The sequence below is a fragment of the Scardinius erythrophthalmus genome, assembly GCF_964197995.2.
Source record: "Scardinius erythrophthalmus genome assembly, chromosome: 8".
Taxonomy (NCBI): domain Eukaryota; kingdom Metazoa; phylum Chordata; class Actinopteri; order Cypriniformes; family Leuciscidae; genus Scardinius; species Scardinius erythrophthalmus.
This window is the reverse complement of record NC_138228.1, coordinates 31,050,033-31,069,424: the sequence shown is the minus strand read 5'-3', so window position 1 is coordinate 31,069,424 and position 19,392 is coordinate 31,050,033. Positions and strand designations below refer to the sequence as shown.

General features: G+C 38.6%; 1 protein-coding gene across 2 annotated transcripts in view; it reads left to right on the top strand.

Moving 5' to 3' along the window:
- Positions 1–19,392, top strand: part of dhx36 (DEAH (Asp-Glu-Ala-His) box polypeptide 36) — a 237,501-nt gene that overhangs the window by 4,851 nt on the left and 213,258 nt on the right. The gene's annotated exons all lie outside the window — the stretch shown is intronic.

Here is a 19,392-nt window from a genome sequence, read left to right as displayed (position 1 = left end):
TCAGCATGAAGAGCGGATTCAGGTGTACTAAGTTTCATTTTTCTAGATCAAATGGTTTAAAAATTATAACTATTAATCATTAGAAAAGTAAATTTTTGAAACTGGTGGTGGCGCTATAGAGTTTGCCACAGTACCTCTTACGGTCTGGGCATGTGCCACACAGGATTCGAACCCACGAGCGGAATGGTTGGGGGTTTCGTGGCACATGGTTTAGCAGCTTGCGCCTCTCAGAGGACGCTGAATTACAAAGCTGCAGAGGAGAGGCTTCAGTGAAAGAATGAGCACACAAAAGCATTAGGGCTATCACTTTACGTTCGAAAATCGGACCAACCAACACAAGTTTCGAAAACGAAAATAGGGAATCGATTTTAAATGTCTTCTCTCGGAGCGCGTCCAGCTCGTCACGATACGCCCGCAGCGAACGCACGTCACACAGCAACTCTGACAAACACACATAACAGCAAATTATACTTCTGCATAATGTTTCTCTTTTTACTACAAAAATGTGAATTCTGCCGGTACTCAGACAGTCTCGTCATGCATACAGATACAGATTCGGGCTGCGGTCAACAATCACCTACTTAGGCAGAATTTTTTGACATTTCTTAATGTAAACACAGCCATGTTGAAGCCTGCAGTAATGTTTTTCATTTATGTTATGGCAGTCCACTCTCTGCTTATTGTTTTTCGAGAATGTTGCACTCCTGTTTGTCATTGTGCACAAAACTTCACGCCAGTAAAGCAACAGGAATATTGCTGACTTGTGCGCGTCTCAAGCGTCCTCTTTACGTTCGTCCTAATGCCTGTTAGTTGTCCGTGGATTTGCCCATATTTGGCGTTTAAAATGGAAACGTCTTTAGACATGGAAAATCGATTTAACAATCGATTCAATAAACACTTATGTCTCAAAAATCGAGCAGGATTTTTTCACAAAAGTGACAGCCCTAAAAAGCATGTTAACCAGATTAGCATGTTAAGCTAGCTTAATGCTAATGTAGCTTATGGTTAGCCTGATAGCTGAAGAGCCACATTAGAAAGAATGGCATCTGGTTAGCATGCTAACCAATTAGTATGCTTTAGCTAACTCTTTGGAGATGAATATCTCGGGAACGGTAGCGAATATCAAAAATCCGTTCAGTCATTTCTGTGCGGCTCGGCCCAAAGTTCATCTGATCAAATTTTGGACAAAATTGAGCAAAATTTTAAGGAGGAGTAGTGAATAAACGTCAGAATCGGCATAAGCCAAGGAATATAATGCATACCTGCAAACTTGTCGCTTTTCGGCGACAATCGCCGTTTTTTTGGTCAATTGGGTCATTTACGTGAATCGCGTAGAACCGGAGAGTTTTTGTTGGGGGGGGTGGTAATTGAGATTTTAAAATTTGAAATTTCAAAATACATTTGAAATGTTATTTCAAATGCAGGCTCGTTGCGCGTGGTGGGCGCGCTCATAATCCGCCGGCGCGACCACAACATTGTCCAACATCAAATGGCAAACGTAATGCAAGCGGAACGAAACTGCTCGTGGTTGACGGACCGTTTATCAGTTTGGACCAAGGCAGCGCGAGCCGATCTTGATCAAGCGACACTGTTACTACACAGCGCTAAGAGATCCAGTAAAGAAAGCGTTTGAATTCGCCACAGAAGTAATAACATCGCTGCGACTCCCAGCTGCGAGATCTAGTGAGAAACATTCAGATTTCTCCGTTATTAACAGATCAAACAGCACTGACGTGGAAACCAGGAATAAACATTGTGGCATGAATGAACTATCCAGCGTCCACAGATCAGCAACATTCACCATGGATTTACCGTAGTAACACTCACTGCAACCATGTAAGTTTGGCAGGAATAGTAGGCTACAATGCCTCAAGTAACATTACGTCGGTTTTATTTTGACAATGTTATGAATACAATTGCCTCAAATGTTAATCATTCTGAACTAAAATAAACCTTTGTTTATAACTACTACAATATTTTTTCCAAGGAGCTGTTTTGTTTTATATGCTCCTAAGAAGAGTCAATTATAGCTCCAGAATTGCTCAAAGTAAAAAAAATGTCATACTTTATGATGTTAGTTTTAATTTAAAAAAAAGATTAAAAAAAAAATTAAATCCAGGAAATTTCTCTGGTATTTCTTTCTTTTTGCTGTATCAAAAATGTACCAAACCGAACCGTGACACAAGTGTATCATTTCGAACCGTGAATTTTGTGAACAGTTACACCCCTACTGTTTACACAACAGCTGATGCGAGAGTAAGTGTAACATAAAGCAATTTGGCAAGCGTGTTAATCTTTTGTTGCATGGGATTAAACATGAAATTTCTGTTTAATAAAGCACTCAGAAATGTCACCCCACCCCCCCCCCCCGCGACACTGTCACCTTTTTTACTCTGAGGAGTTTGCAGGTCTGATAATGACAAATTTTAAAATCAAATTTTAAACTATGATTTCAATAGTTAAGCGTTTTTGCAAAAAAACATATCTCTGGAACACTAGGTGTCGCTGTGTTCAAACTGCTCATGTCCCTTCAGGACATGGTGTCGATCATCCCTACCAACTTTTGTGCTGATGTGTCAAATAGTTTAAAAGATATTGCAATTTATGACAAGATTCAAAATGGCGGACACATGGTTCATCCAATCTCTGACAATTCGGTATCCACGGATTCGTCATGACGCAAGGAATCTATAGACACCAATATTATGATAAAACTGACAAACTGTTCAAAAGTTATTGGCCAAAATAGACATTTTCCAAATCTCATGACCTGTAGGTGGCGCTGTTCCCAACTTTGGCTTGGACCCTCAATTTTCGTTTCAATTGATCAAAGTTTGGCCGAGCTATAGCTTCTGAACCAATTTTGGGTTGACCTCGTTAAGTTTGCGACATCATATCTTTTGAACAAAGATGAATCTTTGAATGAAAGAATGAAATCTGTTCTCTCATTTCTGTGCGGCTCAGTCCAAAGATCATTTGAGCAATTTTCTTACAAAATTGGACAAATTTTGAAGGAGGAGTAGCAAAAAAAACTGAATACTGTACTTTTCAAAATGGCCACTAGTGTAATGGGTGGAGTCTTAATGTGAGATATTGAATGTAATCAGCATGAAGAGTGGAATCAGGTTTACTAAGTTTAATTTTTCTAGATCAGGGATTTTCAAAGTGTGGGGCACGCCTCCCCAGGGGGGCTCCAGAGCATGCCAGGGGATGCGCGGAGAGTGGTAAAAATTATAGCCTAATAATTGAATGAATAAATTAAAAAAGTTAAATTTGTTATTATTCTGAAAATAAGGCCTCATTTACACTGCAGGTCTTGATGCCAAATTCTGATTTGTTCTGATTTTTTTTGACCGTCCGTTTACATGTTCTTTCAACTGTGACCCATATCCGATTTATGTGTTTACACTTTCATCTGAAACATTGCGCATGCTTAAAGGGTTAAATTCTCTTGCACAGATGGACGAATGCGAAATATGCTTGATGCTAGCTCTGCGATATAAGCAAAGTTCGCCAAACATCACCATGATTTTGAGGCAGAGGAGGGCGAAAAGTGCCATCATTGCAGCCTGCGCATATGCTTCAGTTATTGTGTGCGAGAGAGATCTCAGGACTGGTGGGAGCATATTGTGTTTAAATATTGTCTTTAACGAGGAGCAGTGGGTCCAAAATTTTAGGATGAGCAAGCCAACCTTTGATATGTTATGTCGACGTTTGTCCACATTCCTCTCCTATGACGACACAACATTTCGTCGGGCCATCCGTCCCTTTGTAGATGCGCGTCGGGGGTTTCTCTCGTCATTAAACCACAGGTTCATTAAACTTACGGTTCATAGGGCTGCCATTGACTCCCATTTGGGAAAAATAATAATAAAGTAAACTAACAGATACAATAGGGGCTATCCCCTTCGGGGCTTGGCCCCTAAAAAGCACTTACCGCTAAGGGGTGTTACAATCACAGACTTTGAAAAGTGTCAGTTTATTATCTCTATTGCTATCTGTGAGACTCTGTTATTGTTACGTGGCATTTCGTTAGCAGTTTTGGTAGATTTGGGCCTACACTTTTTGAATTCTTCATATAGTTCCCTGAGGTTGCGTTCCAGATGACTGTGGAGATTAGTTTCCTCTCAATGTGGCCAAAATTGTTCGGCACGACTTAGTGACACCGTCACTTATGTTCACATATCGCGTTTTTTCAAGTGCAGGCGTGTGGCAAGTGCACTCAAAATGAAAGCACATTTTTCCAGGCCCGCATATGCCGCGACGAGATGAGAACACCTCAACTTTTCAGAGTTCCACAAGCTCATGCAGGTCATGGTTGCATAGCAAAGACAGACACAAGCGCTTGTGGAAAGAAGGACATAGCGGTGCCGCCGCGCTTTTCATGCGTTTTAGACGCGATAAGTGAACGGCCCCTTACACAGTACCTGCATTTATGACACGTCTTCTCTACTGAAGCCAGAATATTGCCATATTTGAGACGTACAGTTCTTTTTAGGCACAGGTTCTTCGCTGTTGTCATTTTGCTCACTTGTCTCTACTCCCACCATTAGTTTTTATTTTCCACTCTCTGCTCTGAGCCACTAGGTTCCCCTTTGCGCCCGATCTAGCCAATAGCATAATAGCACCTACTGGGGAGGCGGGTATAAAGATAGTAAGGCCCCATTTGGTCGAATTTGGGTAAACAACCTAATGTATGCATGCATGCATCACAAATGCTTGGCATATAAAATAAATGCAATGTATCGCACCTCTCTGCGATACGGATATTGCATATACTATTATCGCGATAACGATAATTTTTCGATATATTGTGCAGCCCTAATTACAACATCAATTTGCTACATTCCAGTTGAGCCTCTGTTGCGCTGTACAGACGACAAAACCTGAAGGTTTGTTGAAGGAGATTATCAGCTGATCGCACCAGAAAATGAAGATGATGAAGCTCGTTTTTAATCTGCTAAATTATTGTTTTGTGAATCATTCATGAAATTGAGACGATTGACAGTGAAATCCGGCCAGCAACGAAATAACATTTTCAAAACAGATCCATACATTGAACAAATCAGAAAAAATACTTGTTGGCTTGGCTGCAAAAAATAACAGACTAACTAAATAGTCTCTCTCTCACGGACGCGCTGGATCTCTTTTTAGCAAGTTTATTTTTTCTCCCTCACTGCATGCATGCCGGGTCTCTATTAAAATGAAATGTTTCAGGGTAGAAACACATCATACAGCTGATAATCATCATAATCATAACTAATAAGTGTCATCCACACCAATTACAAAAAACAACTGTGACAAATTATTTAGCCTTTGTTGCTTCAAAGAAACGGAATGCTTTGAATTCACCTCACAATAAAACGAGGTTGATCGCGAATAAAAGCGATGTGTATCTGCTGCTCACTTGCATTTGTTTAGTTGGCATGAACGTGTTTCGTCAACAGTTCATGTTTAGATAATGCCAGATTGTTGACAATCATACACACTGCTCAAACATTCTAAAACTCTACAAAACCAGTTGAAACAACTGGATTGAACACTTCAATTTTTTTTTTTTTTTTATGCAAAACCTTTAAATAAATTAGCTACATTATTTATAATTTAATTAAGATATGGTCTATTTGGACACATTGAGAGATTTATCCTGAAAGGAATTTTGCCTTTGCCTGTTCTGTATCATTAGGCTGGCTATCCAACACTCTCCTTATGAAAGACGAGACATGAACCTATAGGGTATTGTCCTGCACCCCCACGATAAAGCCACTGAACTGCCCCTCCAAACCCCCCACCGGCTCTGAGAGGAGCGGAGCGTCTGAGACAATCAGAAGTCGCAATTCAGATTTAACTCGCTATTCTAGACATAAGCATTATTAAAGTGTTGATAATGAAGGAATTAAATAGTTTTAGCTACATGTAGTAATATTTCTGTCATAAAAAGGTTTATTAACTAAATATTTCATTATTTCAATAGGCTAATTGAAGAATTAAAATGCTACTTCGGTTTAGGCCAGCTTTTTCTTAGCAAAACAAAATACGAACTTCAAACTCATGTTCATCTTTCAGTCGGGCTAGATCTTTGGGTCCTTAAAACCAGGGTGCGATTTGTGAATTAAGCAGAGGGCGGTTATTTTTTACTTATTCAAATAAATCTCGAACTACAGTGGGTATTTTGTGCTGCTGTTAAACTAAATAACATTATAGAATAATTATAAACTTAAACGAAACAATCTCGCAACATTTCGACAAAAAAATTATTTGATCTGTTTTTACATTTTAATTCAGGGCGATTTACATTTAATTAGAGTGAGATTTTCACTCTTGCCTTGTTCTCTCCTTTCCTCATTGGGAAGCGCTCATACACATGATAAACATGTTTGAGCAGATCTTCTGTACCTCTAGGTTTTATATGGATTACATAATCAGGTAACATTCTTTTAATATTTAGACATTTAAAGCATTGTGAATGAGCTGAGGCAAGTGGCTTTCGGTTCATTTTTGTGACGCTCAGTTCCTGGAGACAGAGACCACAGAAAATGTTTTGTCGTTGATCTATTGAGTATACATGAATAAAAGTTTACAGTTTTGAATGATGTACTCTTATCTGTAAGACCAAAAAATGGCTCAGTATATTAAGTTGTTTTAGCTGTTATGAGAAAAATAAATCCAAATGAAAGCGCCAGAATAAAATCCGATTTTAGAACAATGCGTATTACCACTCGGCCTGGTGTGCCAAAATGCTTAATTATAAACTTCAATATTTCATTCAAAACAATCCCAAAATGCTTTGTGACATTTTGAAAAGCCATGCATGCATTAAGGCCACTGGAACCAGGATCGTAACTGAAACGTGCTGCATGTTGTCTCTCAGTACAGGAGCAGAAGTGCTGGTTCTGATTTTATTGTTTGTTGTTTAAACGTGCATGTTGCATATCTTTATTTTATATATTTTATATGGTCTATTGGTGAAGTATAGCATTGATTACTGTGGGGGTGGGTAATCATATTTTTTAATAACTGTTTATGGGGAACCCCATTAAGTTTTTTTTTCTATTTTTAACAGAACTGCTTTTGATATACAAATGTATTATACAAATGTAAATTGTCATTCTGTTGGATAATATTTGTTCCTTAGTGTAAAAGGGAAATGCACGGTCATTTTATTTTATAAATACAAGCAACAACAAAAAAACTGTAACAGAGTTTTAGACCTAGACAAATCTCTCTCAATTAATAATAATAAAAAATTACAGTAGCCCATGTTTGTTCGGGATTTGAACCCGTGTCATCTAAATTATTGAAACCCAAGTTATACCACTCGAACACGTATTTACTAGAAAGCTCAGAAGTTCAGATGTCCAGCAGTCAGTGTGTTCGCTCACACGAGAGAGAAGCGCTCTTCGCCTCATTCCTCAATAGAATAGTAAAAATAACCAGCGTCATTGCAACTAATTTATTTTCACTTACTGCGAGATAGACCTTTGATGGTCTTTGGTGTATTTTTTGTTTGTTTGTTTGTTTATCGCGCTGCTCCCCCGATGAATAGGCTTCTGTTGCCCACCGACATCTACAATATGAAATATAGGCTGTATTGTTGTCTCTATTTTTAACTTTTGATTCTATTTTTGTGTTCTAAAAGTTTGTTCTATTCTGTTTAAAATGTACTTTTACATATTTAATTTTTGCTATCGTTAAAGCTGCATTCCGTAACTTTTTTGGGTTAAAAAATGATCCAAAATAATTTTTTGAGCAAGTACATAACCAGCCAGTGTTCAAAACTATCTGCTTGCCTTAGCTCGATTCAAAAAGGTAAGCTTGTAATAATGTTTTTAAGTCCAGTGGTACTGGTGGATTTCCGTGGGAAATTCTAGCATGTCTTTGCGTCATTACGTTTGTACGCATAAAGAAGGTGTCTCGGCTAGTAGGCTATATTGCATGTGAGGATGTTGGAGGTGGAGATTTATAGCCTTTTCTCACAGCACTTGATATAATTAAACTTAGCCTATCAATTTGATGGCGGATCCAGAAAGGTTCAAACGACAATCATCAGTGTAAAATGCAAAAAAGTGGCTACAGAAAAAAAGAGACTGCAACCGGGCCCATGCGAAAACAAGGACAAATTTTGGAAGGGCATTAAATGTAGTCACGCAATGCTGATGTTGTTAACATTAACAATTTGAGAGTATAATTTGCACGGTTTGACGTGATATAAGCGATCGTTAGATTTAATCAGCGCAATTTATTTTTTGCTTTTTTTCCCTTAGTTGGTCAGAACAAAAGTGGATGTTACTTACTTGTACAGATGACATTTTCTGGTGAAAATTCTTCTGTTCCAAAAAGTAGAATCTGTGATTCTGGATGACAGTATCCACACAGGCGCGGTGACTGACAGCTGCACATTCTCCTCAAAACATTAATTCATCTGCGTTGTGCCGTGCCGAGGCACAACCCACTTAAAGTTGATGATTTCGCGAATAACTGCAATTGCAGATTTCAAACAGAGATGGTGACAAAGAGGAAAAACTACGGACTGCAGCTTTAAATTTAACCAATTCTGTTGTAGCCTATAAAAGATAGGTATATTTAAAAAAAAAAAAAAAAAAAAAAAAAAAAAAAACCTTTCTTTATTTTTTTACATGTAATCAGTCTCATTCTTGTTGAAATAATGAAAAAAGTTTTTTTTTAACAAGACCTTGTGCTGTGTGTTTTTCTGTTGTTTAACTTTTCAAAATGAGGCAATTGCTGCTGTTTTGCAAAATGTCCCTTTGCGCCACCTGGCGGTCATTTTGCGAACGACTTTAAAATGCAACTGGTTTATTTTTGCCGTGGTGACTTTGCTGTGCCAGCTGGCACGGTGGTAACTGGCATTCTGGTTGACTACCTACTGTACACACAGAAATTCTTATCTAGGTTTGCTATAAAGCAATACTTATTTTTTTCAGGTTTGTTTAATGATATTAAGACCAATTTACTGTAACAATTTAATTTAATTAAATTTGACAGTTTAATTCAAAGTCAGAGTCAACGTCGTTGTCATTTTTAGCACATTGCACGGCAATGGTTAAAAACGAAACACAGTTCCTTCAGGGAACAACGGTGACAAACATAACGATAATTCAATTCAGTTCATATTTATTTGTATAGCGTTTTTCACAATATACATCGGTTGGATATGAATCTTGGCTGTGGATTGTGATTTGTATGACAATACAGTAGTGGAAACCCACAGATGTTTTACACTCTAAATCTCTCAGAGACGTAACGTTCTGGTCTTGACTTTCTGGCATTATGATGAGCTGAACAAGCCTTATTTTTTTTCTATAAATAATCCTACTGGAAATACTGTATGTTTTATAATGAGAGAAAAAGCAGATTATTTTTTAGAAGAGGTAAAGATAGTTAATTGATAAATTTGAGAAATTAATTGTGGTGGCTTCTTTTGTACAATACACATTGTTTTTGTTATGATTTTTCTTTGTGCTTCCTTAAAGATGTCAAATCCTATTCTATTTCCTTGAGCCCTGTTTATAATGTTAGACAATATTTATAATTTTTCTTCCTTTCTCTGACTCTTTGAGTCACAGCACTTACTCGCAGGCTGCAGGTTTTCTGTTGGGTCCAACAACAGGGCCGCAAAACACAAAACCCTGTTGTTAAGATCAGACTGATCAGGGACCTTGTTAAAAATAAACTTCAGCCGTTCTTCCTTTGAGAAGGCTATTCAGAGATTCCCCACAGATGGGTAGGCAGAGCCCAAGCATTGTCTTATTCTTATTGTTAGAATAAATACCAACTCTAATAACAGTTTTGTTTTCAGTAGTTCACCAACACTCACCTCTCAGTACCCACCCTTCTCTCCGCTTTCATTCTCTCATTTCCTGAAGGATGTCAAGTGTGTGACTTGTGTGAAGGGGGTATTAGAAACTTCATTGAAAGACAATTTCAACAAAACTTGTGCCTAATTCCTCCTCTACTTTTCTCCTACTGTTTTTCGAGTACTTTGTATTCAGACATTCTACTTTTTTTGGCGAACTGTTTTTTTGCATACTACATAGTAGGGAAGTATTTGATTTTCGAACGCAGCTCATGAGTTGAGGGGTTTTATCCAAGTCTTCTGAAGAGACATGATCACTTTATAATGTGGAAGCTCAACCGTGTTTGCTTGATGCCAAAGCAGGATAATATGCAGGTACATGAAGTTTTGTTTTAATATTGTTTTTAATATACTTATAACTGAGTGATTGGTTACCAACTTCAAAATCCACATGCCCTTAAAAGAATGAATTACGCACCTATAAATCTTTTAAGGAAGCAGTCAGACCCTGCTAGTGTTAAAACAGGAGTTTGTGAAGGGGACAAAGACTTCAGCTCATCAAGTTTCTAATACCCCCTTCATACAAGTCACACACTTGACATCCTTCAGGAAATGAGAGAATGAAAGCGGAGAGAAGGGTGGGTACTGAGAGGTGAGTCAGTGGGGAATTTGTTGCTTCAGCTGTGCCGAAAGAGATGGAGTGATAATGTGAAAAAGTGTGAATGGGGGTGTCGGGGAGAAGAGAAATGGTTTGTTAATCTTGTCTTGCTGTGGTGAGGAAGAGTAGAAGACTGGACCTGAGAGAATAAGGTGGAAAGGTTGAGGGCTGGAAAAGAAATGGAGGAGGAGAGAGGTGAAAAGAAGTACAGATGCAGATGGCCTCTTCAGGCCATGAGAGGTGCATTATCTTGTTTTTTCCTCTTCCTCACTTATACATCAGTCTAAATCATCTGGCGCTCCCATACACCTTTTCTCTATTGCTCTAATTTGATAGTTTGTTTGTGTCTGACAGTGTGTGGGAGCAGGTAAGGAGGTTTAGCATAGTCTTATGAAGTCTTTTGAATTGCAGATTTTCTGTGTTATTATGTAAAATAGAAAGTTGAATTACTGACACTTTCTCCACTGTGGAATACCTAGTCTCTCGGGGAAAAAGCTTTCTACTTATGTACTGTACAAGATGGCGCTTTTCTCCTTCACCCAACCCCAGCTCAGATGCATCAGTTTGTACTACAAACGGAAGTTCAAAATTCGGACTCTGTAACACAGGATTCGGATGTCCACTTGACTTTAGTAGAACTGCTTTTCTTTTTTAGGTATGTCAGTGACGCCGCTATGCTGGCAAAGTTAGGTATAAACCTCCTGTACCAACCTATCAAACCCAGAAAGGATCTCTGACCCCTTTCTTCGATGACGGCGGTGCACATGACAAAATTGCTTGAAGTTTGTCCACTTGTGGTCTCACTGAACCTCCTCCAGGAGCGTAACTCAAGAAAGAAACTTCCTGCTTGGCGATCTGGCATTTCTTTGCGTTTACCACTAGGGCTGGGTATTCACACAAATTTCACAATTCGATTTGATTTGATTCACAAGATTGCAATTCGATTAGATTTCGATTCCGATTCGATTCAGTATTGATTATTTTGGATATCAGGTACAATACATGGCAAATTTTCTCAAGGAAAACAAATCTCTTATCTAATGCTGTAAACTATAGGAGTCAGTTGTAGCCTACTAGGCTTCATTAGCCTATTATAATATTGAAAGTAAAAATTTACTGATTTTTATATAAACACTTAAATTACACTTTTATTTATTTTTATAATAATAAAGTTATATGAAATATAAACATTTAAATGGTGGCTGTCATAAAAACCTGCCAGATTTATTCAAACATGCATTAAAAACTGAAGAACATTAAAAATTATAATGAATATGTAATATGGTGCATATATTTAGCAAAATGCTCCTCTCTAGAGTTAATTTTTCTAGCTGACTAACGAGTTTATGGTCACTTTATATGGTTTTTCTGAGGTAGCCTAAATGTGACGTTACATGACATTGTTTACAAGCTGATTTACTGACGTCTTTCTACGGTTGAAACTCTGATTGAGCTATTCCATGTCCCATGATACGGATTTCGATAAGTTATACTCTATCTTTTAACACACTTTCAGATGCTCATTCACGTTTATTTCGCGCTGTAACTGGCATTATTAAGGCGGAAGAGAAGATCATGTGCGCTCCGTGCTGCTGCTTCTCTTGAGCTGAGCCAGAGCGATCTCACGCCACAGTGCCAAATTGGTATTTATTATTATTTATTATTTGGAATTTCGTAAGAAAATGGACATAATTTGAAATCTGAGACTTTGTTTCATATCAATAGTAACAAAGCACAAAGATTATTGCGATTTATTGGATGGGATGCACGCTACAATGTTACATTCATTCATCAACTGAAAACAGGATGACTAATCGATTCTTGGGATTTAAGAATCGATATCGATTCATAAAAATGAGAATCGATTAAAATCGAGAAAACAGTATTTTTTTTACCCAGCCCTATTTACCACCAGACCTGCCCGTTGAATTCTTTCAAACACCTCTGCCAAGTGTTCTAGATGCTGTTCCCAGGACTCGCTGAAAATGACGATATTGTCAATGTATGCTGCTGCAAAGCCGTCCAGACCCCGTAGCACTTGATCAACCAGGCGTTGGAAGGTCGCTGCAGCCCCGTGAAGACCAAACAGCATATACTTAAAATGATACAGCCCTGCAGGAACACGAAAAGCAGTCAAGTTCTTAGCAGAATCAGTCAATGGCACTTGCCAATATCCTTTGCACAGATCTAAAGTTGTCAAATACTTAGCTTTGACTAGTTGCTCGATCAACTCGTCGACTCTCGGCATCGGATAAGGGTCGAAAGCTGATACTGCATTCAGTTTTGAGAAATCAACGCAGAATCTGAGTGTCCAATCTTTCTTTGGCACCAGTACGACTGGACTACACCATTCACTTGTTGAGGGCTCGATGATGTCAGACTCCAGCATCGAGCCCACTTCCTCTTTCAAGGCTGGGATCAGGCGTGCTGGCACTCTGCAGTGATGTTGCCTGATCGGCTCTGTTGCAAGCAAACGAATATTATGATGCAAAAGTGTTGTTTTTTCCTGGTTTTTCAGAAAAAAGCCCCCCTGGTACTAGATTCTGGAACTCTTTTTGCTGTTTAGGTGATAGATGATCTATTAGTTGGAAAGTTGACTTTGAATTAACAGGAAAATATTGTTCCTCTAATTCCTCTTCATCCTCCGCTTTCCTTGTCCACAGCTGCTCTGACCATGAGCCCTTTCTTTCATTCCATGGCCTCAACAGATTAATATGGAAGATCTGAAACTTTTTCCTACGATCAGGTACAGAAATCTCATAATTCGTGAGACTTAGCTTTCTAACCACTTCATATGGTCTTTGCCATTTAGCCAAAAGTGAACTTTCCGAAGTAGGAAGTAATAACAGTACCTTCTGCCCTGGAGTCAGCACTCTTTTCCTACTGGACTGATCATACCAGTATTTCTGTTGCTGCTGTGCTTTTGTCATGTTAGCTCTCACAACATCGGTCATTGAGTCCAATTTCTATCTCATCTTCAAAACATATGACAGAATGTTTGCTCACGTGCATTACCTCCTTCCCAGGCCTCCTTTAGCACATCTAACGGTCCACGAACCTGACGTCCATACAGCATCTCAAATGGTGAGAAGCCCGTTGATGCCTGTGAAACTTCACGATACGCGAACATCAAATATGGCAACCATTGGTCCCAGCACCTGTATCAGACACAAACTTTCGTAGCATTGACTTCAGTGTCTGATTACATCTTTCCACCTTCCCGTCAGTCTGAGGGTGATAAGGAGTGGTCTGTATAGGATGTATTCTTAACATTGAGCAAACTTGTTTCATTAACTTCGACGTAAAGTTAGTGCCCTGGTCTGTGATTATCTCTTTAGGCAATCCTACTTGAGAAAAAAGTTGAACCAGTGCATTCACAACCTGCCTTGTCTTGATGTTTCGGAGAGGAAAAACTTCTGGATAACGCGTAGCGTAATCAGCAACAACCAAAATGTACTTATTTCCAGCTCTACTCCTTTCTAAAGGTCCTTCGATGTCCATTCCAATTCGAGAAAATGGTACGTCAATAATAGGTAAGCTTACCAGAGGTACTCTGTCATTCTTTTTAGCAGGTCTCACCAACTGACATTCAGGGCATGATTTACAAAAATCAACAACATCTGTATAGAGTTTAGACCAATAAAACTTACTAGCAATTCTAGACTAGGTTTTCTGTTGGCCTAAATGTCCTGCCCACGGTACTGAATGACCTAATTGTAATACCTTTAACCTCATAGACTCCGGTACCACCAATCGCTCCCCTTCAGCACTTAAGTACAACTTTTCATCTTTAATCATCAGCTGATCTTTCTGAATTAATGTTGACATTCTGTTGTTAACCTTAGCATTCTCAAACAGCGGTTTCAAAGTTTCATCCTGCCTTTGCAATTGCACAGTATCATGAGGAATTCACTCAAGATCGTCTATGTATGGTTTTGTCACATTTTCAATTACTTCAGTACCCATAACTTTATTGCAACGTTTCTCCCTCCTAGATTTCCTCTTTTTAGAAACTCAATTGAACGGTAAATCTTGCAAAAGCTGTTTACTGACCTCCTCTTGATTAGCCTGTGCTCTTGTTACAACCCTAGCATCTGCTTCATTATCATTCTGTAACAAATCCACTAACACCGGTCCATCTCTGCCTGATATCACTGGATAGGGTGATTTGTCAATTACCCCAAGAGATAACTTATAGGCTTGACCTTCAATTTCAATCACAATCTCAGTTTTAGGATACTCTTTTTCATCGCTATGAATACAACAGACTTTCAGTTTGTCATGATTTAGTACATTTGACTTTCCTAAACATTCTGATCTCACTAATGTTTGGTTTGAACCAGAATCAACCAATGCTTTAAACAAAGTGTTTCCAATCTTCACCTCCACTAGGTTAAGGTCAAGGTCAAGGTCAAATTTATTTATAAAGCACATTTCCAAGCAGTCATTACTGCCACAAAGTGCTGTACAGAAATTCATACCAAACATAAAAACATACTAATTAATCAAAAAGAGAAATTACATAGGCAAAATGTCCCAGTAATAATAGTAATAGTTAAAAACACATGTAAACATTTTTACAATCAAACATCACACGTCACAGCTCATATTGTATTAAAAGATTTTTCAAAAAGATGAGTCTTTAAAAGCGATTTAAATGACTCAATAGAGCTAGCTTCCTTAATATTGAGGGGAAGAGCATTCCATAGCTTAGGTCCTGCAACAGAAAATGCTCTGTCTCCTCTGGTTTCACAGTCTAGATCTAGGATAGTCTAGAAGTCGCTGGTCATTTGACCTAAGTGCTCTGACTGGGGTGTGCATAGTCAGCAAATCCGCTAAATAAGATGGTGCTAATCCATTTAAAGATTTAAAAACAAATAATAAAATCTTAAAATGGATTCTGAAAGCAACAGGCAACCAGTGGAGGGACGACAGTACCGGAGTAATATGATCAAACCGTTTTTTCCCTGTCAACAGGCGAGCGGATGCGTTTTGTACTAATTGTAAACGCTGAATAGACGACTGATCTAAGCCATAGTATAAAGAGTTACAGTAGTCCAAGCGATTTGTAATGAGGGCATGTACAACGTTTTCTAGTTGACTTTGCGGCAGGTACAGCTTCACTTTCCCCAACAGTCTAAGCTGAAAAAAGCTTGTTTTAACTACTGAACTAATTTGTTTCTCTAATTTAAAAGAACTATCAATAATGACTCCAAGATTTTTTACAGATGGGCTGTAATTAGGGAGTAATGGGCCTATAGCCCTGTTTAGACCTGAGATATCCGGCTTCCCAAAAATTATAATTTCAGTTTTTTTGTCATTTAAATGTAAGAAATTTAGTGACATCCAATCTTTTATTTCACCCAGACAGTTACTCAGTGCTTCAATAGAAGTGGTTTTAGAATTTAGAGGTAGATATATCTGGACATCAGCAAAGCAGTGAAACGAAATTTTGTGTTTCCGGAAAATTGATCCCAAGGGCAGCATATACAATGAAAACAGGACTGGGCCCAAGATAGAACCTTGGGGCACCCCGCTATTAATTGGAGTTTTCTTAGAGTAAAAAGGCCCGAAATTTACAGAAAAAGATCTGGCAGTCAAATAAGACTAGGGCTGGGTACCGAGTTCGATACTTTTTAGGTACCGACCGAATTGCCTCGATACTATCGAGTATCGAAAAATGACTTGTTTTTCGGTACCAGATTTCGATACCTAAGGGGTTAACTCGTCAACGTCAGTGCTCAAACAAATACATGAAATGCACAACGACACACCTAAAGTCGCTCACGCACATACACGCAAACTCTACACACACGAGACGCGCGGAAATCTCCGCACACATACTCATATGAGAGGCGCGCGCTCACACAAACTCGCGCACATACTCAATGAGACGCGACTCACGCGAACACACACACACAAACTCTCCACGCACATAGTCCTATGAGACACGCGCGCACACACACACAATACCCTAAAGATGTGGATAAGTCGATCAAAAGTGTGGCTACATTTCTCCAGGCTCGATGCCAACAGCGCGCGATGCAGTATTTGCGGAAAATAATTGCTGCAAAGACCGGTACCGCGACAAATATGATGAAGACCTTGACAGTGCACAGAGTAAACAAGAGCAGAAAGTTGCTTCGTCTTCGACTGGTAAATGAAGAGATACCTTGTTGATCACTCTGACAGTGTTTATATTGCAATAATGACCTACTGAATGTAGGCTACACTGCCGTTCAAAAAATTGTTGGTTAGTCAGAATTGTTTTTCAGTAAGGATGCATTAAAGTAATCAAAAATGACCCTAAAACATGTGTAATGTTACAAAGGATTTCTGTTTCAAATAAATGCTGTTCTTTTTAATTATTTATTCATCAAAGAATCATGAAAAAATGTATCATAGTCTCCAAAATATTAAGCAGCAAACTGTTTTCATATTTCTGAAGGATCATGTGACACTGAAGTAATGATTTTGAAAATTTAGCTTTGACATCACAGGAATAAATTATATTTTGAAATATATTCAAATAAGATTTTAAATTGTAATACTATTTCACAATGTTACAAGTTTTACAGTATTTTTGATCAAACAAATTCAGCTTTGGTGAGCATGAGCTCTTTATAAAAAAACATTTCCTTTGTGCACTGGCTAAGGAGAATGAGTCAAACTGAAAAAATAAAACCAAAGTTTTTCTGAGGTAATGTGTTATGTAATCTTGTTAAAATGGATTTCATAAAATGGGTATCGAAAAAAGTATCGTTCAGGAACCGGTATCGAAATCAAGGTATCGGTATTGGTATCGAAATTTTTGGAACGATACCCAGCCCTAAATAAGACTCAAACCAGTTCAGAGCTGTGCCTTTGATACCTGCACAGGACTCAAGTCTTGACAGTAAAATCTTATGATCGACCGTATCGAACGCAGCAGTCAAATCTAAAAGCACTAACACAGCAGAGCTACCAGAATCAGAAATTAAAAGGAGATCGTTAAATACTTTTAAAAGTGCGGTTTCCGTACTGTGACCTGATTTAAAACCTGATTGAAATTTTTCAAATATATTATTTGATTTAAAGTGCAGTAGAAGTTGCTTATAAACCACTTTTTCTAATATTTTAGATAAAAAAGGCAGCTTGGAAACTGGCCTGTAATTAGACAAGACAGAGGGGTCTAAATTGTGTTTCTTTAGGAGGGGTTGTACAATGGCCTTTTTAAAGGTTACCGGCACAGAACCTGTTAAAAGAGACATATTTATCATATTTAAAATATAAAATCCAACAGTGTCAAATACATCTATAAAAAGCTTTGCAGGAAGGCAGTCCAATGAACAGACAGAGAGTCTTAAGCATTGGACCGTCTTTAACAAATCTGAAAGCGATATTGGGATAAAATTTTCAAATATGCCTAAGCATAACGGTGTAACACTGGGATCTGGTGCAGTACAACATGTTAATGCCCTAATACTGGACACCTTATCAGTAAAAAATTCACAGAATCGGTCACACAAAATGGTGCTAGGAATAATGCCAATGTGTTCAGGAGGGTTAATTATCCTATTTAGAACATTAAAAAGGACTTGGGGTTTATGACAGTTGTTTTGCACAAGGTTCGACATGTACTGGGTCTTTGCCGCTTTAACAGCAGACTGGTATTTGGACAAGCAATTTCTTAAAATCTCCAGAGAAATAAAGAGCTTGTCTTTCCTCCATTTCCTCTCAGCACATCTACATTCCCTTCTGAGAGCACGAGTAATGTCATTTTGCCATGGCTCTCTATTTAAATTAGCCTTCTTGCTCTTTAGCGGTGCTACTGAGTCAAGAATTTCAGTACACGTAGAGTCAAATGAAGCCACAACTCCTCAATGTCATTGAATGAAGAAATGTCTCGGGACACTACTGGAGCGGTGTCAAATGCTGCAGCAAATAATGAAGCCGTAGATGAATTAATTATGCGCCGCTGACTCATAGGGAAGCACGACTTGCTTTGAGAGCACGGCAAAGAGACAGTAAATAAAACTGGCATATGGTCAGAAATACCTGCATCTGAAATGTCCTTTATGAACACATTTAAATTGTGTGACAGTACCAGATCCAGAGAATGGCCCTTGTTGTGAGTTGGGCCATTCACCGACTGAGTTTTAGATACATTTTGCACTGGACAATCTGCTTTTTTATGCCCTGGCTGGCTGCATGCATGACGTATAATTACATCCCCTCTGTTGTACTTACTAACTCCCCCAGCCCGCAATACCGTTACTCGGAGTAGAATTGTTTTGTAACGTTCGACTATTAGGGTAAAAATTTCTCAGACCACTACCCTTAGCATCCCCAGACTTACCAGTAATGCTGTGGTTGACGTCTCACCATTGTCTCGGCTGATGCAACGATCGCATTGCAGTCATGAATGTCTCTGCCAGTTCTGCCGCTTGTCTACACGAAGTAGGACCATTCTGCTTCACCTAAGTTCTTGCTTCCGGATTCAGCATTTTGAGAAACTGTTCCAGCACTATTTGATTGCCAATCTCTTGCTTGGTTCGACTTGAAGGGACCATCCACTTTTCGTACAGATCTTTCAATCTTACATACAGTTCATGTGGTGTTTCATCATCTCCCTGACTGTATGCTCTGAAACGTTGTCGGAAGGTTTCTGGGTTAATTTCAAACTTGTCAAGTATCGCTTGCTTAACACAGTCATAGTTCAGTGAATTATCCGGCTCCAAATCATAATATAATCACGGATCACATGTACACTACATATTCAAATAAGACAGTTTATCATATCAACACATTCATATCACTCTCTGTCTTACTAAATAGTATAACCCATAACAGAATCATTAGGGATATTCACATCATCAGAACACTCCCCTGCACAGGACCAAACAGGTAAGTTAAGCCATGACATACAGTGGGGAGAACA